Genomic DNA, 18,827 nt, shown 5'->3' with positions numbered 1-18,827 from the left:
GCAGGCCGTGTGCTAATTGCCCTCTCAGCAGCCAAAGCAACAAGTCCTCCCTTGAAGGCTGATCTGAGCAATGCAGCTCTTGTTTACCATTAGTATACATGGAGAAAATTATTGAAATAAAGAAACATTTAGGAGGTTATTAGTAAGGAAAATGAGGAAAAAGAACTCAATTCTTTTTGTGGTAGATATTACTTGTGCTTACGAAAATCTGGTTACTTTCTGGGCATTTGGGAAACACCCCTTTGTTTCCAGCCCCCACTGTAGTCAGGCAGAGCTCTGTGACTAACTCAGATGACTGAAATGTCAGAAAATGTGAAGGATGTCACCTGTAGTCAGAGACAGTGAAAGTTCCTGCACCACCCAGTCTCTTCCTCAGCCACAGGACCTGGTGAGCCCCGTATTCGAGGCAGGACACACAACAGAACAACGTGAGGCATCCAGCAGCCTCCGTCCCTGAGGTAAGTGCTTAAATATACATTTGGAGCTCAAGAGAGGCTTGGAATAAAAATATAAATTTAGGAGTCATAAGCATGTAGATGGAAGCTATGTGAATAGTACAAAGTAAACAGACAGCATTAGAGCTAGGAAGAATCCCAACATTTAAAACTAGAAGAAGCTAGCAAAGGAGACTAAGAGTGAGAAATGTTCTAATTTGTAACATTTATTCTATCTTCACAGCGCTTTTGAAGACTATATGAAATTACTAAGCTCTCTCCCTTTTAAAATATAAGTTACTTGGGGGCAAGGACTTTTTGTCTTACTCACTGCTATATGCTCAGCATACTTTTTTGATAAACATGAGGTGTTCTAAAATATTTGTTGAACATTGAATTATGAAGACAAGTGTCCAGACTGGGTGGGGGGGAAGAAAAAATATTTAGTATTAGAAAACCAAAGAAAGAAAATACTGTCAACTAATAGGAATTGGTCAGGTGAGATCAGGACTGAAGAATGTAATTTTGTATTGGCCATAAGAAGACTATTAGTGACCTTAGCTAGAAGAGTGTTAGTGGAGTTTGTAAGGCTGGAGGCACTGGAGGGAGGAGCGAGCACGTTGGACACTGATGAGGTGCCAAAGTCCCCGGCTGCTGCCCCCTCCCAACCTGAAAAACGTGCCTTGGGCTAGCCAATCCTCACGCCACTCTAAATCTAAGCTCTGCCTCCCCCTACCTTCTTTAAAAACTCACTGCCTGTCTACTTACATGCAAATTCCCCAGCCTCCATTTCTATAGACTGGGAAATCTCGCCCGGGTATTGAGTTCAAATAAACTACCTGGCCCTTTGTTGCCTCTCTTTGCCTGCTTATGTTGGCTAGAATTTATCTTACAGAGTTGTTGGAAGCGAAATCCAAATTGGACTGCTTTGAAGAGAAAATGGCAGGTTAGGATATGGAAATGGGAATATACATAACTCAAGAAGAGAGATTATGAATAAAAGGAAAGAGAAAAGTAGCTAGAAGGGCTGTTTTATTTTTTAAGCTGAGATGAACCTGTTTAAATGGCATTGAAAAATCAGCTGATGTGTGTGATAATTGATGATGGATCTAGAGCATAGGTGGCAGGGTGGACTATGGCAGGATGCAGGGACATATCCACTATAACAGAAGAAAGAAGGGGTGGGGGTTATAGATGTGGATGGGTTTGGATGTTTGCTGGAGGGAGGTGGTGAAGTTGTACTCTGGGTCAGCAGAGTGAGTAAAGAATAAAGAGGCTAAAGGTTATTGGAGAAGGATTAAAGCAGTTTATTTTCTTGTGAAATGAAAAGTGAATTGACTAGTGAAACATGACGAATTCAGGCAATTTTAAGTTAATTGTCTGTGAATGTCTGTAATGTTACTAATCTGACTTGTTGGAATATTTTTAGCTGCATAAAGCAATCTATGCACAACTATAGAGAAGTTAGACATTTGAATTGATTCATGGTTGCAGGTTTGGTAGGCAGTCACAATTAAAAGTAAATAAACCAGAACATTTGGGGCCCCAACAAGGGAGAGATTGAGGAGAGAGAAAGAAAATCTCAAATAGATTAAAAGAGAATATAGAACAAGGCTTACTCATAAGGCAAAATAAATGGGTAAGTGAATCAAAGGACTAAAATTGATCAAATAGGGGTATTTAGACCAAGCTGCAAACATAGGGGTTTGGAAAAGAGAAGGTAATGCCTGAAGAAGAGATTTCACAAGCATGCAGGTCTGAGTGAGAAGCAGGTGTCTCACCAATGGGTTTCAGCACCTGGCAAGTTCACTATGGATACAATGTGACCAAAGAAATTGACAGGAAAACGTTCTTTGGGGTGAAAGGGTTTATTACCCGGCTTGTTCTCCCAGCGGTAGGTCGAGCACTAACATCTCTGCCTCAGCCCAGGGCACAGAACCGAGATCTCTGTATAGCGCAGTAATAGCTTATTGCCTAAAGGTGTGGAAGCGGTAGCCTAACAACAGGCTAGTTACATCATCAGGGGGTTTAAGTTCAGTGAGGATCCTGGCCATAGGAACCCCAACTTCCCCACAGCTGGCTGTGGTCATAGATTAGGGGAAGTGGTAAGGAGAAGGCTGCAAAAGTAAAAACATGAAGGAAACTGAGAAGCCATGGCAACAAATGGGTCAGCCTCAGACATTAATGTTCTTGTTGGTAACAGGAGTTAGGGAGGGAAGTTTGCAAACATGTTGCCAGAAATTCTCAGGGAATATCTACAAGGTCTACAGATGAGACTATACAAAGGAGAGGCATAAAGAAAGGGCAAACCCTTCAAGGGAACTGGCATTTTTATAAGAAATTCTGGAGCTGTGATCCGAAAATGGCAACAAGAAATATGGAGAAATTGATCCCACTCCCTGATCCTGATGCAAGGACAGTATGAGAAAATAAATGTTTTTCTAATGGGCTGGGGCTGCAGGGAAATGGAGTACTTCTGAGGAAGTCCTAAACGCAAGAAGGAGGAGGGGGCAAGAAGAAGACATTTAATGAAAAGATCACAGATTGCACATTAGTGGAATCAGAAGTCCAGAGGGAAAAAATGCAAAGGTTTGGGTTGGAAAGAGGAACAAGCTGTGAGGGGAGAAGAAAGGAAACACAAAGTAATGTACAGATACAAATAGAGGAAAGAAGATGGCACTTAATTTGACAAGTGGCTGAGAAATGGAAATTTGAGGCAGAGAGAACAGGTTATTGCAAAGACAAGGAGTTTTAGTCCCTGCTGGGTTGTGGCCAGGTGGAGAGACCCACAGATGACATGAGCTTCAGCACTCCATGGTCTTTATGCTCAGTTTCTCGGTGGGAAACATAGGAGTCTCAATCATGCTGCCAAGTATTATGGCAGTGAAAGCATTTCATGAGGTAGCAGGAGTCTAAATCAACAAGGGGCTGGGAGGCAGTGGGGCTGTGCGGCAGAGGGAAGGTAAGCCAGAGCGAGCAGGGAACAAGGTGGGAGAATAGGGTGTCTCAAGCCCTTTTCCGTGGTCTCTCAGTTTCCCTTAGCCCTCGATCAGGCTCACAGTCTAAGAACTGAAAGAATTTTTGGAGATCCTGTTTTCTTTATGAGGAAAATGATGTTTAAAAGTGCTTTAATGTCTCACCCAAGGTGATATTATCAGATAGAGCTGGAGTGTGATAATAATTATCACCCAAAGAGAGGATTTGAAACGAGAAAAAAAATCCACATTTCCTTGCTCCTAATCTGATGGCAACCTCTCTCAGCCTCCCTGCCTCCCTCCCTCACCTTTAATTAAAAGAGTATTATATTATCCCATTTTAATCTTATTCTGATATTGGCTAGAGAATGTTTTCTGAAGTTCATACAGAATCTTGTTCTCAAAAGTGGAGTGTAGCTGACATAGAGTCAGTATTACACTGAGCAAATAATTAATGTCATGAGTATTGTGACAAAATACTATATATAATTTTTTGTTTCTACATATGTTAATAAATATTTTATTCCAAGAAGTCACTAAAGTGAAATTTTCAGAGGTACATTTTTGTAGGAACATTTCCAAAAGAAATTAGAAGATTAAAAACTGATGGAACTGTTTTTCTAAGGGATGATTACTGTGAAAAAAATTGTACTTTAATGTGTTCCTTGAAAAGGATGACCAATATTTTTTTTAATTTTGGTATCATTAATCTACAATTACATGAGCAACATTATGGTTACTAGACTCCCTCCACCATCATCAAGTCCCCACCACATACACATTACATTCACTACCCATAAGCATAGTAAGATGCTATAGAATCACTACTTGTCTTCTCTTTGTTATACAGCGATCCCTGTGTGCCCCCTCTACATTATGTCTAATAATCGTAATGCCCCTTTTTCCCCCTTATCCCTCCCTACCCACCTATCCTCTTCAGTCCCTTTCCCTTTGGTAACTGTTAGTTCATTCTTGGTTTCTGTGAATCTGCTGCTGTTTTTTTCCCGCCATTTTTTCTTTGTTCTTATACTCCACATTTGAATAAAAGCATTTGATACTTGTCTTTCTCTGCCTGTCTTATTTCACTGAGCATAATACCCTCTAGCTCCATCCATGTTGTTGCAAATGATGGGATTTGTTTTCTACTTATAGCTGAATAATATTCCATTGTGTATATGTACCACTTCTTCTTTATCCATGTATCTACAGATGGACACTAATGTGGCATCCATTTCTTGGCTATTGTAAATAGTGCAGCAATAAACATAGGGGTACATATGTCTTTTTGAAACTGGGCTGCTGCATTGTTAGGGTAAATTCCTAGGAGTGTAATTCCTGAGTCAAATGGTATGTCTATTCTTAGTTTTCTGAGGAACCTCCATACTGCTTTCCACAATGGTTGAACTAATTTACATTCCTATCAGCAGTGTAGGAGGGTTCCCCTTTCTCCACATCCTCGCCAACATTTGTTGTTGTTTGTCTTTTGGATGGTAGCCATCCTTACTAGCGTGAGGTGATATCTCATTGTGGTTTTAATTTGCATTTCTCTGATGATTAGCGATATGGAGCATCTTTTCATGTGCCTGTTGGCCATCTGAATTTCTTCTTTGAAGAAGGGTCTGTTCAGATCCTGTGCCCATTTTTTAATTGGATTATTTGCTTTTTGTTTGTTGAGGTGAGTGAGCTCTTTATATATTTTGGATGTCAACCCTTTATCAGATCTGTCATTTATGAATATATTCTCCCATACTGTAGCATGCCTTTTTGTTCTATTGATGGTGTCCTTTGCTGTACAGAAGTTTTCACCTTGATATAGTCCCACTTGTTCATTTTTGCTATTGTTACCCTTGCCCAGGAAATATGTTCATGAAGAAGTTACTCATGTTTATGTCCAAGAGACTTTTGCCTATGTTTTCTTCTAAGACTTTTACGATTTCATGACTTACATTCAGGTCTTTGATCCATTTGGAATTTACTTTTGTGTATGGAGTTAGACAGTGATCCAGTTTCATTCTCTTACATGTAGCTGTCCAGTTTTGCCAACACCAGCTGTTGAAGAGGCTGTTATTTCCCCATTGTATGTCCATGGCTCCTTTATCATATATTAATTGAACATATATGTTTGGGTTAATATCTGGAGTCTCTATTCTGTTCCACTGGTCTGTGGCTCTGTTCTTGTGCCAGTACCAAACTGTCTTGATTACTGTGGCTTTGTAGTAGAGCTTGAAGGTGGGAAGCGAGATCCCCCCACTTTATTCATCCTTCTCAGGATTGCTTTGGCTATTTAGGGTCTTTTGTGGTTCCATGTGAATTTTTAGAACTATTTGCTCTAGTTCGTTGAAGAATGCTCTTGGTATTCTGATAGGGATTTTATTGAATCGGTAGATTGCTTTAGGCAGGATGGCCATTTAGACAATATTAATTCTTCCTAGCCAAGAGCGTGGGATGAGTTTCCATTTGTTGGTGTACTCTTTAATTTCTCTTAAGAGTGTCTTGTAGTTTTCAGGGTATAGGTCTTTCACTTTCTCGGTTAGTTTTATTCCTAGGGATTTTATTCTTTTTGATGCCATTGTGAATGGAATTGTTTTCCTGATTTCTCATTCTGCTCATTCATCATTAGTGTATAGGAAAGCAACAGATTTCTGTGTATTAATTTTGTATCCTGAAACTTTGCTGAATTCACATATTAGTTCTAGTAGTTTGGGAGTAGAATCTTTAGGGTTTTTTATGTACAATATCATGACATCTTCAAATAGTGACGGTTTGATTTCTTCTTTACCAATGTGGATGACTTGTATTTCTTTGTTTTGTCTAATTACCGTGGCTAGAACCTCCCACACTATGTTGAATAACAGTGGCAGGGGGGGCAACCCTTTCATGTTCCTGAACTTAGGTGAAAAGCTTTCAGCTTCTCACTGTTAAGTATGATGTTGGCTGTATGTTTTATCATATATGGTCTTTATTATGTTCAGGTACTTGCACTCTATATCCATTTTGTTGAGAGTTTTTGTCATGAATGGATGTTGAATTTTGTCAAATGCTTTTTCAGCATCTGTGGAGATGATCATGTGTTTTTTGTCCTTCTTTTTATTGATGTGGTGGATGATGTTGATGGATTTTCAAATGTTGTACCATCCTCACATCCCTGAGATGAATCCCACTTGATCATGTTGTATGTAAATAGTGCTAATATTTTGTTGAATAATTTTGCATCTATGTTCATCAGGGATATTGGTCTGTAATTTTCTTTTTTTGTAGTGTCTTTGCCTGGTTTTGGTATTAGAGTGATGCTGGCTTCATAGAATGAGTTTGGGAGTATTCCCTTCCCTTCTATTTTTTGGAAAACTTTACGGAGAATGGGTATTATGTCTTCTCTGTATGTCTGATAAAATTAAGTGGTGAATCCATCTTGCCCAGGGGTTTTGTTCTTGGGTATATTTTTTATTACCAATTCAATTTCATTGCTGGTAACTGGCCTGTTTAGATTTTTTGTTTCTTCCTTGGTCAGTCTTGGAAGGTTGTATTTTACTAGGAAGTTGTCCATTTCTTCTAGGTTTTCCAGCTTGTTAGCATATAGATTCTCATAGTATTGTCTAATAATTCTTTGTATTTCTATGGGGTCTGTCATGATTTTTCCTTTCTCATTTATGATTCTGTTTATGTATGTAGATTCTCTTTTTCCCTTAATAAGTCTTGCTAGGGGGTTATCTATTTTGTTTATTTTCTCAAAGAACCAGCTCTTGGTTTCACTGGTTTTTTTCGGTCACTTTATTGTTCTCAATTTTATTTATTTTTACTCTGATCTTCTTTATGTCCCTCCTTCTGCTGACTTTGGGCTTCATTTGTTCTTCTTTTTCCAGTTTCAATAATTGTGACTTTAGACTACTCATTTGGGATCATTCTTCTTTCTTTAAATAGGCCTGAATTGCTATATACTTTCCTCTTAGAAATGCCTTCACTGTGTCCCAGAGAAGTTGGGCCTTTGTGCTATTGTCATTTGTCTCCATATATTTCTTGATCTCTGTTTTAATTTGGTCATTGATTCATTGATTATTTAGGAGCATATTGATTGATTATTTGTGAGCCTTTTTGTTTTCTATATTAAATCTGTTTCTAGTTTTATTCCTTTGTGATCTCAGAAGTTGGTTGTTAGAATTTCAATCTTTTGGAATTTACTGAGGCTCTCTTTGTGGCCTCATATGTGGTCTATTCTTGAAAATTTTCCATATGCACTTGAGAAGATTGTGTATACTGCTGCTTTTGAGTGGAGTGTTCTGTAGATGTCTGTTAGGTCCATCTGTTCTAGTGTGTTGTTCATTGCCTCTGTGTCCCTACTTATTTTCTATCTATTTGATCTGTCCTTTGAAGTGAGTGGTGTGCTGAAATCTCCTAAAATGACTGCATTGGATTGTATTTCCTCCTTTATTTCTGTAAGTATTTGTTTCACATATGTCAGTGCTGTGTTAGGTGTATATATATTTACAATGGTTATATCCTCTTGTTGGACTGACCCCTTTGTCATTATGTAATGTCCTTCTATATCTCTTGTTACTTTCTTTGTTTTGAAGTCTATTTTGCCTGATACAGGTACTGCAACACCTGCTTTTTTCTCCCTATTGTTTGCATGAAATATTTTTTTCCATCCCTTGACTTTTAGTCTGTGTATGTCCTTGGGTTTGAAGTGAGTCTCTTGTGAGCAACATATAGGTGGGTCTTGTTTTTTATCCATTCATTCTATTACTCTGTGTATTTTGATTGTTGCTCTCACTCCATTTATATTTAGGGTGATTATTGAAAGATATGTACTTATTGCCATTGCAGGCTTTGGGTTCGTGGTTACCAAAGGTTCATGGGTAGTTTCTTTACCCTCTAACCATCTAGCTTAACTCTCTTATTAAGCTATTATAAACACAGTCTAATGATTCTTTATTTCTCTCCCTTCTTATTCTTCTCCCTCCATTCTTTATATGTTAGATGTTTTATTCTATACTCTTTTGTGCTTCCTTTGCTTTTGTGGATAGCTGATTTTATTTATTGCCTTTAGTTAGTATTTCGTTGGTCTGCTTTCCTTGCTGTGATTTTATTTTCTCTGGTGACATCTATTTAGCCCTAAGAGTGGTTCCATCTAGAGCAGTTCCTTTAAAATGCCCTTTAGAGGTGGCTTGTGGGAGACAAATTCTCTCAACTTTTGCTTGTCTGGGAATTGTTTAATCCCTCCTTCATATTTAAATGATAATCGTGCTGGATACAGTATTCTTGGTTCAAGGCCCTTCTGTTTCATTGCATTAAATATATCATGCCATTCTCTTCTGGCCTTTAAGGTGTCTGTTGAGAAGTCTGATGATAGCCTGATGGGTTTTCCTTGGTAGGTGACCTTTTTCCTCTCTCTAGGTGCCTTCATACTCTGTCCTTGTCCTTGGTCTTTGCCATTTTAATTATTATGTGTCTTGGTGTTGTCCTCTTTGAGTCCCTTCTGTTGGGAGTTCTATGTGCTGCCGTGGTCTGAGCAACTATTTCCTCCCTGAGTTTGGGGAAGTTTTCAGCAATTATTTCTTCAAAGACACTTTCTATCCCTTTTTCTCTCTCTTCTTCTTCTGGTACCCCTATGATGAGAATATTGTTCCATTTGGATTGGTCACACAGTTCTCTTAATATTTTTTCATTCCTGGAGATCCTTTTATATCTCCCTGCATCAGCTTCTCTGTGTTCCTGCTCTCTGATTTCTATTCCATTAACAGTCTCTTGCACCTCATCCAGTTGGCTCTTAAGACCTTTTATTGATTATTTCATTTCTCTTATCTCCCTCCAGTCTTCATCCCTTAGCTCTTGCATATTTCTCTGCAGGTCCATCCACATGGTTATGACTTTTATTTTGAATTCTTTTTCAGGAAGATTGGTTATATCTATCTCACCACACCCTCTCTCTGGGGTTGTGTGAGTGATTTTTGACTGAATCAGATTCTTCTGCCTTTTCATGGTGATAGAAGTGGTCACAGGCAGGTAGAGCATGTCTCAGCTGGGAGAACAAAGTCCCTTCCTGCATTTTGGTCACCTTGCCCTTCTCCACTGCCTGTGCCATCTACCTGCACACTGGGGGTAGTCTCTGGGATAATCTGCTGAGCTGCTGTGGGCAGGGTGGCTCTTGGGATAGCCTAGTCCACTGTGTGGATGGCAGACTCACCCGATGTGTTCTCATGGGAGAATAGCATCCCTTCATGCCTTCTGTACCTTGCCCCAGTTTCCACTGCCTGTCCCAGTTAGCTGTGTGCTGGGAGGAGACTCTGTGTGATTGCTGTGGGTGGAGCTGCTCTCTGGCTCCTCTGCTTTCCAAGTGCTCCACAGCTGTGGCGGGTCAGCAGTTTGCTTGTAGCACTGGCCAAGGGGAATGAATGGCAGGTTGCTTATCACTGTAAGGGGCTTCAGGGCTGCTTTACCCCCCAGGGTTTAGGGGGCCTGAATTTTCTCAAGATTCCCAGCCTGCTGGGCCGAGTGTGCTCAGACAGTTTTGTTCACCTGTTGAGCCCTTGTTGCTTTAAGACTTTTAAAAAATGCCCACTTTTCTTTTGACCCAGGGGAGCCAGCTGTGGTGACCCACTCACAGTCTAAGTTCAGACACTACCCTTCCATTTTCCTGATATCCAGCACACCATGCAATGTGTGTCTGCGCTCCTAGTGAAGATTACTAGGGCTGGTTGTTTAGCAGTCCTGTGCTTCCACTCCCTCCCCACTCTGATTCTTTTCCTCCTTCAGGTGAGCTAGGGTGGGGGGAGAGCTTTTCATGAGATGCTGAGTTCTCACAGATCTACATCTGTAGATGTAGTCTGGCTGTTGTACTATATCTTCTGGTCTCTCTTTTAGGAAAAGTTGTATTTGTTTATTTTCAAAAATATATATGGAGGGGAGCCAAGATGGTGGTGTGAGTAGAGCAGCAGAAATCTCCTCCCAAAACCATATATATTTTTGAAATTACAACTATCCCTAAAACAGAGACCAGAAGACACAGGACAACAGCCAGACTACATCCACACCTGCAAGAATCCAGCACCTCAGAACAGGGGTAAGATACAAGCCGCAACCCGGCAGGCCCTGAGTACCCCTCACCCCAGCTCGCTGGTGGGAGGAGAGGAGTTGGAGCAGAGAGGGAGAGGGAGCACAGGACTGCTGAACACCCAGCCATCTGCACCAGAGCACAGACACAGTGCATGCGTGGAGTCCTGGATACTAGGGAAACAGGGCAGCAAGACTGGTGAGAGGGTACCGGAGGCTGGCACCAGAGAACAAAGAAAAGCGAGCAGCCATTTTTTTTTTTTTTTTTTGCGAGTGCTTTTTGGAAGTCTTAAAGGGACAGGGAATCCAATACTAGGGAAACAGGGCAGCAAGACCAGTGAGCAGGTGCCTGAGGCCAGCACTGGAGAACAAAGAAATGCAAATGGCCATTATTTTTTCTTTTTTTGGTGACTGCTTTTTGGAAGTCTTAAAGGGACAGGGACCCCAATATTGGGAAACAGGGCAGCAAGACCGGTGAGCAGGTGCCCAAGGCTGGCACCTAAGGACAGAAAAGTGAGCGGTTTTTTTTAATTCTTAAGTTTTTTTTTTCTTTTTTTTGTTGTTGTTTTGTTTTGGCGAGTGCTTTTTGGAAGTCTTAAAGGGACAGGATGGGACACTTACTCCAGGGGTAGGGAATCTTCAGATCTCTGGGTACTCTAACTCCCTGGGCAGCAGGGCACGGAGGCCCCTTACGGAGATAAATAGCCTCCCGGCCACTCCCCCTCCAATGGGGCTCCACCATCTTGGAGCAGCAGCCCGAGCCAGGCCACGCCCACAGAAACAGCAGAGATAAACTCAATAGCAGCCCAGCAGGAAGCAGTAGCCTTGTCTGCATGCAGCTGCCCAGCACAAGCCACTAGAGGTCGCTGTTCTCCCAGGAGAGGAAGGCCACAAACCAACAAGAAGGGAAGTTCTTCCAGCTGTCACTCATTCCAGCTCGGCAAGCTATTTCTATCACCACAAAAAGGCAAAATTACAGGCAAACCAAGATCATAGAGGCAACACCAGAGAAGGAGACAGACCTAAACACTCTTCCTGAAAAAGAATTCAAAATAAAAAATCATAAACATGCTGATGGAGATGCACAGAAAAATGCAAGAGCAATGGGATGAAGTCCGGAGGGAGGTCACAGATATCAGGAAGGAGAATACAGAAGTGAAACAAACTCTGGAAGGATTTATAAGCAGAATGGAAAAGATGCAAGAGGCCATTGAAGGAATAGAAAACAGAGAACAGGAACGCATAGAAGCTGACCTAGAGAGAGATAAAAGGATTTCCAGGAATGAAACAATATTAAGAGAACTGTGTGACCAATCCAAAAGGAAAAATATCAGTATTATAGGGGTACCAGAAGAAGAAGAGAGAGGAAAAGGGATAGAAAGTGTCCTTAAAGAAATAATTGCTGAAAACTTCCCCAAACTGGGGGAGAAAATAATCGAACAGACCACAGAAATACACAGAACCCCCAAAAGAAAGGATACAAGGAGGACAACACCAAGACACATAATAATTAAAATGGCAAGGATCAAGGACAAGGAGAGAGTTTTAAAGGCAGCTAGAGAGAAAAAGGTCACCTATAAAGGGAAAAACCCATCAGGCTATCATCAGACTTCTTGACAGAAACCCTATAGGCCAGAAGAGAATGGCATGATATACTTAATGCAATGAAATAGAAGGGCCTTGAACCAAGGATACTGTATCCAGAACAACTATCATTTAAATATGATGGTGGGATTAAACAATTCCCAGACAAGCAAAAGCTGAGGGAATTTGCTTCCCACAAACCACCTCTACAGGGCATCTTACAGGGACTGCTCTAGATGGGAGCACTCCTTAAAAGAGCACAGAACAAAGTACCCAACATATGAAGAATGGAGGAGGAGGAATAAGAAGGGAGAGAAGAAAAGAATCTCCAGACAGTGTATTATAACAGCTCAATAAGTGAGCTAAGTTAGGCACTAAGATACTAAAGAGGCTAACCTTGAACCTTTGGTAACCACGAATTTAAAGACTGCAATGGCAATAAGTACATATCTCTCAATAGTCACCCTAAATGTAAATGGACTTAGTGCACCAATCAAAAGACACAGAGTAATAGAATGTATAAAAAATTAAGACCCATCTATATGCTGCTTACAAGAAACTCACCTCAAACCCAAAGACATGCACAGACTAAAAGTCAAGGGATGGAAAAACATATTTCAGGCAAACAACAGCGAGAAGAAAGCAGGGGTAGCAGCACTAATATCAGACAAAATAGACTTCAAAACAAAGAAACTAACTAGATAAAGAAGGAAACTACATAATGATAAAGGGCTCAGTTCAACAAGAGGATATAACCATTGTAAATATATATACAAACAACACAGGAGCACCAGCATATGTGAAACAAATACTAACAGAACTAAAGGGGGAAATAGACTGCAATGCATTCATTTTAGGAGACTTCAACACATCACTCACCCCAAAGGATAGATCCACTGGGTAGAAAATAAGTAAGGACACGGAGGAACTGAACAACACAATAGAATAGATGGACCTTATAGACATCTATAGAACTCTACATCCAAAAGCAACAGGATATACATTCTTCTCAAGTGCACATGGAACATTCTCCAGAATAGACCACATACTAGCCCACAAAAAGAGCCTCAGTAAATTCCAAAATATGGAAATTCTACCAACCAATTTTTCAGACCACAAAGGTAAAAATCTAGAAATAAATTCTACAAAGAAAACAAAAAGGCTCACAAACACATGGAGGCTTAACAACATGCTCCTAAATAATCAGTGGATCAACGAACAAATCAAAATAGAGATCAAGGAATATATAGAAACAAATAACAACAATAACACAAAGCCACAACTTCTGTGGGACGCAGCAAAAGCAGTCTTAAGAGGAAAGTATATAGTGATCCAGGCACACTTGAAGAAAGAAGAACAATCCCAAATGAATAGTCTAACATCACAATTATTGAAATTGGAAAAAGAAGAACAAATGAGGCCTAAAGTCAACAGAAGGAGGGATATAATAAAGATCAGAGAATAAATAAACAAAATTGAGAAGAATAAAACCATAGCAAAAATCAATGAAACCAAGAGCTGGTTCTTTGAGAAAATGAACAATATAGATAAGCCTCTACCCAAACTTAAGAGAAAAAGAGAATCAACACAAATCAACAGAATCAGAAATGAGAACGGAAAAATCACGACAGAATCCACAGAAATACAAAGAATTTTTAAAGACTACTATGAAAACCTATATGCCAACAAGCTGGAAAACCTAGAAGAAATGGACAACTTTCTAGAAAAATACAACCTTCCAAGACTGACCAAGGAAGAAACACAAAAGTTAAACAAACCAATTATGAGCAAAGAAATTGAAACGGTAATCAAAAATCTACCCAAGGACAAAGCACCCGGGCCGGACGGATTTACCTCGGAATTCTATCAGACACACAGACAAAACATAATACCGATTCTCCTTAAAGTTTTCCAAAAAATAGAAGAGGAGGGAATACTCCCAAACTCATTCTATGAAGCTAACATCACCCTAATACCAAAACCAGGCAAAGACCCCACCAAAAAAAAAAAATTACAGACCAATATCCCTGATGAATGTAGATGCAAAAATAGTCAATAAAATATTAGCAAACTGAATTCAAAAGTATATCAAAAGGATCACACACCATGACCAAGTGGGATTCATCCCAGGGATACAAGGATGGTACAACATTCGAAAATCCATCAACATCATCCACCACATCAACAAAAAGAAAGACAAAAACCACATGATCATCTCCATAGATGCTGAAAAAGCATTTGACAAAATTCAACATCCATTCATGATAAAAACTCTCAGCAAAATGGGACTAGAGGGCATGTACCTCAACATAATAAAGGCCATATATCATAAACCCACAGTCAACATTATACTGAACAGCGAGAAGCTGAAAGCTTTTCCTCTGACATTGGGAACTAGACAGGGATGCCCACTCTCCCCACTGCTATTTAATATAGTACTGGAGGTCCTAGCCACGGCAATCAGACAAAACAAAGAAATACAAGGAATCCAGATTGGGAAAGAAGAACTTAAACTGTCACTATTTGCAGATGACATGATATTGCACATAAAAAACCCTAAAGACTCCACTCCAAAACTACTAGAACTGATACCGGAATACAGCAAAGTTGCATGATACAAAATTAACACACAGAAATCTGTAGCTTTCCTATACACTAACAATGAACCAATAGAAAGAGAAATCAGGAAAACAATTCCATTCACAATTTCATCAAAAAGAATAAAATACCTAGGAATAAACCTAACCAAAAAAGTGAAAGACCTATACCCTAAAAACTACAAGTCCCTCTTAAGAAAAATTAAAGGGGACACTAACAAATGGAAACTCATCCCATGCTTATGGCTAGGAAGAATTAATATCATCAAAATGGCCATCCTGCCCAAAGAAATATACAGATTTGATGCAATCCCTATCAAATTACCAGCAACATTCTTCAATGAACTGAAACAAATAATTCAAAAATTCATATGGAAACACCAAACACCCCGAATAGCCAAAGCAATCCTGAGAAAGAAGAATAAAGTAGGGGGGATCTCACTCCCCAACTTCAAGCTCTACTACAAAGCCATAGTAATCAAGACAATTTGGTACTGACACAAGAACAGACTCACAGACCAGTGGTACATATTAGAGACTCCAGACATTAACCCAAACATATATGGTCAATTAATATTTGATAAAGGAGCCATGGACATACAATGGTGAAATGACAGTCTCTTCAACAGATGGTGCTGGAAAAACTGGACAGCTACATGTAGGAGAATGAAACTGGACCATTATCTAACCCCATACACAAAAGTAAATTCAAAATGGATCAAAGACCTGTATGTAAGTCATGAAACCATAAAACTCTTAGAATAAAACATAGGCAAAAACCTTTTGGACATAAACATGACTGACCTCTTCTTGAAAATATCTCCCCGGGCAAGGAAAACAACAAAACAACAGCAAAAATGAACAAGTGGGACTATATTAATCTGAAAAGCTTCTGTACAGCAAAAGACACCATCAATAGAACAAAGAGGAACCCTACAGTATGGGAGAATATATTTAAAAATGACAGATCTGATAAAGGCTTGATGTCCAAAGTATATAAAGAGCTCACCCACCTCAACAAACAAAAAACAAACAATCCACTTAAAAAATGGGCAGAGGAAATGAACAGACAGTTCTCCAAAAAAGAAATACGGATCGCCAACAGACACATGAAAAGATGTTCCACATCGCTAATTATCAGAGAAATGCAAATTAAAACTACAATGAGATATCACCTCACACAAGTAAGGATGGCTACCATCCAAAAGACAAACAACAACAAATGTTGGCGAGGCTGTGGAGAAAGGGGAACCCTCCTACACTGCTGGTGGGAATGTAAATTAGTTCAACCATTGTGGAAAGCAGTATGGAGGTTCATCAAAATGCTCAAAACAGATTTACCATTTGACCCAGGAATTCCACTCCTAGGAATTTATCCTAAGAACGCAGCACTCAAGTATGAAAAAGACAGATGCACCCCTATGTTTATCGCAGCACTATTTACAATAGCCAAGAATTGGAAGCAATCTAAGTGTCCATCAGTAGATGCTTGGATAAAGAAGATGTGGTACATATACACAATGGAATATTACTCAGCCATAAGAAGAAAACAAATCCTACCATTTGCAACAACATGGATGGAGCTAGAGGGTATTATGCCATGTGAAATAAGCTAAGCAGAGAAAGATAAATACCAAATGATTTCACTCATCTGTGGAGTATAAAAACAAAGGAAAAAATGAAGGAACAAAACAGCAGCAGAATCACAGAACCCAAGAATGGACTAACAGGTACCAAAGGGAAAGCGAATGGGGAGGATGGGTGGGTAGGGAGGGATAAGGGGGGGGAAGATGAAGGGGGGTATTAAGATTAGCATGCATAAAGGGGGGAGGGAGAAAGGGGAGGGCTGTACAACACAGAGAAGACAAGTAGTGATTCTACAGCATTTTGCTATGCTGATGGACAGTGACTCTAAAGGGGTTTATAGGGGGGACCTGGTATACGGGAGAGCCTAGTAAACATAATATTCTTCATGTAATTGTAGATTAATGATAACAAAAAAAAAAGAAAGGGGGATTACTCCCTGATAGGATAAAACTAAAATTAAATCAACAATTAATGCATGCTTTAAATATCCTTAATTTTAATCATTTAAAGGGTGTCAGATGATCAGCTGTGGAAGTACATTTTTCTGATAATATTCCTTTCTCTTAAAAAAAAATTAGTTCCTGTTTGGTGACCTCCAATAAGTTCTTCACAATGGTATAAAGGGCATATCAAAGTGTGGACAAAGGGTCTGTTTGTATTTATACAGAGGATCAAAGCCTAATTTGGCTACCCAGAAAACGAATTAAGATACGATATGAAGAAGAAGTTCCAACATACTCTGGAAGAGTCATTCCAGAAGATGATCATCAAAAAACGTCAACAAAGATCCTGGCACTGTTGCAGTTGTAGCTGCATTCATCCCACTGGTTCCTGGAATTACCATTGGAATGAAGAAGGAGATATCTAAGCTGGCCTGTGCATACAGTAAAACAACAAATTTGACTGGATCTATACTGTTGGAACTCATCAAGAATTAGGAGAAGTGCAAGTTGCAGCGCTCCAAAATCTTGAGACTACAGACTATATACTGTTGAAAGAACATATGGGATGTAAACAGTTCCCAGGAATCTCTTATTTTAAATTGTCTGATTTTTCTCAAACTATTCAAATTCAGTTAGACAATATCCATCATATCATAGATAAGTTTTCACAAATCCTTAGAGTACCTAACTGGTTTTCTTGGTTTCTCTGTAGATGGCTGCTAATTGTAGGTCTGCTTTGGTTATGTAACTGTGTTCCTATTATGTTAATGTGTGTGTGCAATTTAATTAGTAGTTTAAACCTATACATGCTTAAGTTACTCTATAAGAACATATGTCAAAGAAATAACCAATCTTCCCATGTTTTCTTCCATCTGCTACTTCTACAGCTTTTCTTCCTTCCTAATTACAACTCTTAAATAGAATTCGTGCCTCATATCGAATTTACCAAGTATCATAATTCTTCCAAGTGGTAAAGATACCTCAAGACAAATGCTGGGCATAAAACCCACAGGGCATAAATCTCCAAAGAAGTAAAAAGCTAACCTTTTCAAACAGTATTGCTTCTCTCTCACTTACCAACTTTACATTTCCCTGTAATGCCCCAGAAGATGACTGGTTAGCCAGAGACGGGTAAGATTCCTCAAGGCAGGAACAACCTAAGACAGGCACAGTCGCAGGGGGGCCATCAGGTGACAAATTGGGAATCAACAGAGGTGAGGCTTAGAACCTTACCCCCCTGTTTTGAGAGAAATCTTCTACATCTGTGGATGTTTTGTTGCCCTTGTCTAGCTTGTATTAACACATAGTCTACAGGCACACACCTGATCATCTACATTTGCTTTCTTACAGCACTAAACTATGTTTTCTACCTTTATCTTGCATCTACCTACCACTTCCGCATTTTATTAAAAATAATAATAATAATAAGGGAGAAATGTGGGATTCACATATAAATCAAGTATAAAAATCAAATGAATATTCATATTTGACCTGATTGTTTATAGTTCATAATGTGTGATCAAAACCAAAAGTTTCTGTGATGACTGCCCTTGTACTGTTCACCATGTAAGAACTTATTCACTATGCAAGAATTTGTTCACCATGTAAGAACTTCTTCATTGTGCTTCAGAAGATCAGAGACTGATGAGAATTAGGCTTGGGGTGGATTAATGATTGTGCATTGAGTCCCCTGTACAGAATTTTATTGTTGTTAATTGTTAACAACCATGTGATCAATAAACATGAGAGACGCCCTCTCAAAAAAAAAAAAAGAAACTAACCTTTGGTAACCACGAATCTAAAGCCTGCAATAGCAATAAGTACATATCTTTCAATAATCACCCTAAATGTAAATGTAGTGAATGCACCCATCAAAAGACACAGAGTAATAGAATGGATAAAAAAGCAAGACCCATCTATATGCTGCTTACAAGAGATCTACCTCAAACTCAAAGACATGCACAGACTAAAAGTCAAGGGATGAAAAATGATATTCCATGCAAACAACAGGGAGAAAAAAGCAGGTGTTGCAGTACTAGTATAAGACAAAATAGACTTCAAAACAAAGAAAGTAACAAGAGACCAAGAAGGACATTACATAATGATAAAGGGCTCAGTCCAACAAGAGGATATAACCATTATAAATATATATGCAAGCAA

At 39.3% G+C, this 18,827-nt stretch overlaps 1 long non-coding RNA gene across 1 annotated transcript in view; it reads left to right on the top strand.

Annotated features, from left to right (window-relative positions):
* The first annotated feature begins 46 nt into the window (after nt 1-46).
* The window catches only part of LOC140845034 (uncharacterized), a 54,660-nt gene continuing 35,879 nt past the window's right edge, over nt 47-18,827 (top strand). The window contains exon 1 of the long non-coding RNA XR_012123657.1: nt 47-458. This is a non-coding gene — a long non-coding RNA (uncharacterized lncRNA). The remainder of the gene's footprint in view (nt 459-18,827) is intronic.

Source organism: Manis javanica, chromosome 12, assembly GCF_040802235.1.
Source record: "Manis javanica isolate MJ-LG chromosome 12, MJ_LKY, whole genome shotgun sequence".
Lineage (NCBI taxonomy): Eukaryota > Metazoa > Chordata > Mammalia > Pholidota > Manidae > Manis > Manis javanica.
The sequence above is the reverse complement of the archived record's forward strand: the minus strand, read 5'-3'. Positions and strand labels throughout refer to the sequence as shown.